This window comes from Callithrix jacchus, chromosome 13 (genome assembly GCF_049354715.1).
Source record: "Callithrix jacchus isolate 240 chromosome 13, calJac240_pri, whole genome shotgun sequence".
NCBI lineage: Eukaryota > Metazoa > Chordata > Mammalia > Primates > Cebidae > Callithrix > Callithrix jacchus.
The window spans coordinates 34818456-34823719 of record NC_133514.1 but is presented as its reverse complement, the minus strand read 5'-3'; positions in this window follow the sequence as shown (position 1 = coordinate 34823719).

The following is a 5264-nucleotide window of genomic DNA, read 5'->3' as shown; positions in this document are numbered from 1 at the left end:
TCTGAAGCATTTCCTGAGCCCTCAGTTTCCCCTTCCCCGTGCAATGGAGCAAATCCAAAGAAACTGAGATTAAAGGAAGCATACATGTATTTTGTTACTTTTTTTTTTTTTGAGACAAGGTCTCACTCTGTCACCCAGGTTGGAGCGAAGAAGTGAATCACAGTGCACTGAAGCCTCCAAAACTCCTGGAATCACAGCTCAAGGGATTCTCCCGTCTCAGCCTCCCGAGTAGCTGGGACTACAGGCACACCCCATTACACCCAGCTAATTTTTAAATTTTTAAATTTTTTGTAGAGATGGGGGTCTCAGGCCGAGCATGGTGGCTCATGCTTGTAGTCCCAGCACTTTCGGAGGCCGAGGCGGGTGGATCACCTGAGGTCAGGAGTTCAAGACCAGCCTGGGCAACATGGTAAGACCCCCGTCTTTAAAAAAAAAAAGAGAGAGAGAGAGAGATGGGGATATCGTTTTGTTGCCCAAGCTGATCTTGAACTCCTGGACTTGAGTAATCCTCCCATCTGAGCCTCCCAAAGTGTTGGGATTAGAGGCATGAGCCACCACATCTGACTGGTTACTCTTTATCTAAGTGGTCGTCTACCCCATGTCCACTCAACCACTTTTCCTACCACTCCAGAGAACAGCCATAGTTACCAGAAGACACAGCCAGTTAGATGATGAATTACCTCGTCAATCCCCTTAGAGAACAAGCTAATTCACTCCTGCAGATTCCTTACATTCACCACCCACTTGCACTCACCCACTCAAAACATGTTCTTGGGAGAAGATCTAATAAGCCAGCTTCCAGAAAGGTGTAAATAAGTGGGAAAAAAATGAAAATACTTCCTCCCCCAGGGATATTTGAATTTTAAAGTACCCAAAACTCTAACACAAGAGGCAAAATAATGGAATATCATTCACCAGCTTAAGGGAGTTTAAGGGCCAGTGATCTTGGATTCACGTTACTCAGCAACTACCTCCTGAGAAAACAGTAGGACTCCAGGACAATTCTAAGTGGTTTCCTTGACTGTCCCAGTAAGGTCCTCTGGAGGTGCGCACACTTCCCGCTTGACCACACCTCATTCCTTTGTGTGGAATACCCTTCGCTCCCTCCCTGCTAGTCCCTGAGTCAGGGACTCTTTCTGTGACTCGGCTCAAATGAATAAATATATAGCCAAACAAATGGTGTCTTTATCCTTGCCCCTACACTGTGAGTCAACTCCAAATATGCCAGACTATACAGATGGCCAAGATCCTGTCGAGGCTACTGGTTCAAGCCTATAATCCCAGCACTTTGGAAGGCCAAGGCAGGAGGATTACTTGAGCCCAGGAGTTTGAGATCAGTGTGGGCCACGTGTTAAGTCCCCGTCTCTGCAAAAAAATTAAAAATTTGTTAGCAAACAAGTGTGCATCTGTGGTCTCAGCTACTCAGGAGGTTGAGATGGGAGGATCCCCTGAGCTTGCAGAGGTCAGGATACAGTGAGCTGTGATCATGCCACTACACTCCAGCCTGGGCGACAGAGTGAGACCTTATCTCAAAACAAACAAAAAAAAGTCATCATCTTTCTGTGCTCAAGTATGGGATTGGACCTAACTTCTCTGGGACTCTATGACCCTATTTCCCTATGACCAGGGAAATAAAGATAAGAGGAAGTAAAGGTAAATGTCTCATGAGACCATCTTCCAGGTCCTTTTAACAAAAACCCAAACAGGTATGATGTTCCTGTGCATATGTGTGGTTGTGTGCACCTACATGTGTTTGTGTGTGTGTTGCCTGCACATCAGCCTCCAAAGCCCTTAAACCAAGTGGTCACTGAGGGGTCCACCAAGGAACAACAGTTCCAGTGAAGCATAGAGGAAGCCCCTGGTACAAGGCCAGCGAAAGGGCCCCAGGGATCTCTCAGACACCAGTCACTCACTCAGCCTGAAGCTGACAGCCACCCCCAGCAACAATTACAGCTCCTCCACAATTGTTGGAGGCTGTAATGTTAAATCAATCAATCAGGTGCGCCACTTGCTGAAGCTCGGGCTGCCAACTCACTTAAGGGGTGCGCGGGAAGCAATCACTGCATAAGCTGCTTCTCCCAGCTGTCTTACTTGACTCCAGTCCACTTTGTGAAGCCATTACAAATCCATCCTTAGGAAAGTTTTTTCTCCCTCTGTGGCTTTGCACCGCACTTGGCAAATCAGTAACTTCCAGACAAGCCGCAAACATTCTGAAATGCACCTACACAGAAATACACATGCACACACAGACAAGCGAGCATCCTCCAGCAGGCACACAGAAAGACATGCACATCCCGGGGCAGGACCACCGGCTTCCACTCAGCCTTTCTGACCAGTCACGGGGCTCAGTACCCCAGCGGGAGACCTGAGGAGTCACAGTGTCAGAAGAGAAGATCCACCACCAATGTCCCATCTTATAAGCATGCGGTCAAGGTGGAGGCAAAGAACAGTGGTTTTGTTTTTGTTTTGTTTTTAATAAAAAAAGAAACAGCCAGCAAACCACGCTGGTCCAATGTCCCACTAGTTCGTGCTGCGCTGCCATCCATGCAGTGACTTGCTTCATGTTAATCCCATCTCTTTTTGGAGGTAATTGATCTTTTTTTTTTTTAAGAGACAAGATCGCATGCTGTCACCCAGGCTGGAGTGCAGTGGTGCAATCATAGCTCACTGCAACCTCGAACTCCTGGGCTCAAGTGATCCTCCCATCCCAGCTGCCCTAGTAGGTGGTACTACAGGCACATGCCACCAAGCCCAAGTAATTTTTAAATTTTTAGTACTGACAGGGTCTTGCTAGGTTGCCCAGGCTGGCCTTGAACTCCTATTCTCAAGCAATTCTCCCTTCTTACTCTCCCAAAGTGCTAAGATTTCAGGCATGAGCCACTATACCCAGGCAGAGGTAATTAGTCTCGAATCTTATGTTTTCTCCTCCTAAGTCCATATTAATTTCCTATTCTCACTCACCTACCTGTCAGTCCTAGCCACCCAATGCATACACTTAAAACAGTTCAGCATTCTTCCAGAAGAGTTTAGACATCACCAGAACTCATAAGTTCCTCTGATTAACTTCTTTGAGGCACGGGGGATATATTTTTAAGTTAGTGGTAAAAAGAGAAATTCAGACTTTAATAACTGACAAGGGGAAAGAAAAATGCATACCCAGACAGAAGTCAGACACAAAAACACTTATCTGTGAAACTCCACACAAACAGACTATACACACACATCTATGCCTCAACATTAAAAAAAGCCCAGTGCCTCACTCTTTGCAATAAGCTCCGCCCTGTGCCTGAAAATAGGTCAATGGCATGTTCAGGATTCCAGCTTCCATATTTAATTTGTTACCACGCAAGGCATCAGAGGCATTACTTTGAACTGTAGATATCAATATGATTTAAACAGCTGCCACTTAATGCAGTGAGGAGGAATCAATTGTGCCGCAAAAACAGAAGACAAGGAGGAGCATCATCCTGTCGGTTTCCAGGGAAATAATGAGCCCCATTAATAGTTGTTAACATGAATCAACGAATCACTTCTCTGTCAGCGGCTGGTGGGCTGGGCCCCAAATCAATCAGTAAAGAGGAAGAAAGCTGATGATTCCAGGGAAAGTCTGAGCATGGGAAGGGGGCAGGGCATTGAGCCTCTGAGGAAGGAAAGGGAGCCAACTCACAGCAAAGAGAAATAAATGTTGAGCAGAACCCCATGTCCCTCTGTATGGCTGAGGGAGGGACCATCAAAGGCAGGGCTCCTCCCCACTAAAAACCTAGCATTTAGGGCTGCAATATCAATGCTCAGGAAAGGGTCCCACCAGGCCAGGGAAGAGTAAAAGTAAGAGTTGATTTTTAAGTAGTGATTAAGTGACGTCAGTGACTGGGAACAGTGGCTCACGAGTATAATGCCAGCATTTTGGAAAGCCAAACTAGGGGGATGGCTTGAGCCCAGGAGCTTAAGACCAGCCAGGGCAAATGGCAAGACCCTATCTCTATCAAAAAATTGAAAATCAGCCAGGTGTAGCTGCATGTGCCTGTAGTCCCAGCTACTTGAGAGGGTGAGGCAGGAAAACCACTTGAACCCAGGAGGCTGAAGCCACAATGAGCTATGATCACACCACTGCACTCCAGCTTGGACAACAAAGCAGACCCTGTCTCAAAAACAAACAAAATTAAGTGATGGCGGCATGCAGCCCCCAATGCCAGGAGTGGAAAAGTTGGTCAGGGCCTTGCTAGCAAAGGAAGCACTGGCCAAATGGGAGCTGAAATTAACCATGAGTTCCCCACTCCTGTCTTTTTTATAAGCTAAAAATCCTGCAGCTATAGTCAGTGCCTGAGGTTCAACAACTTCAGCCCATTCGCAAATGACAACATAGAAATTGGAACAGCCAAGTACAGCTGGACCTTCTGGAGATTCTCTATAGGTTTTTATTTATTTATTTATTTTTCGGATGAAATGCCTTCTCTAGGACTAGATTCTTTTTTCTTTCTTTTTTCTTTTTTTTTTTTTTTTTTTTTTGAGATGGAGTCTTGCTCTGTCACCCAGGCTGTAATGCAATGGCATGATCTCTACTAACTGCAGCCTCCACCTCCTGGGTTCAAGCAATTCTCCTGCCTCGGTCTCCTGAGTAGCTGGGATTACAGGAGCCAGGTGCCAGCCACCACACATGGCTAATTTCATATTTTTATTAGAGATGGGGTTGGCCAGGCAGGTCTCAAACTCCTGACCTCAGGTGATCCACCCACCTCTGCCTCCCAAAGTGCTGGGATTACAGGTGTGAGCAACCATGCCCAGTCACTGATTCATTTTTCTGAAAGAATTTATTTAACTAACTGTATATCTATGACTATACATGGTTTTTCTTCTCTATTTCTAGCGGTTTAAAATATACTCACACAAGACATTTTGTGACATTAATATCAAAGTATAAATAGCCTTAATAATTAAAGAGCTCTTAAATTCTTGCAAATTAAAATGTAAAAAAAATAAATAAAAGATCTTATTCATAACAAATAGTTATGAAACACTTCACTGCATGCCAGGCTAAGAATTTTACCTAAATTATCTCTTTTCACTTTTTCAGTGACTTTAGAAGGCAAATATTATGCCTATATCATAGGTAGAAAAACTGAGGCTCAGATCATTTAAATAATTTGTTCAAAATTGCACAACTAGCAAATGATAAAACTGTCATTCAAAAACGTCTACACTTTTGCACTATGCTGTATCAATTTCTCATAAGAAGCCCACAAAGGAAGACATGCAAATAGCCAATA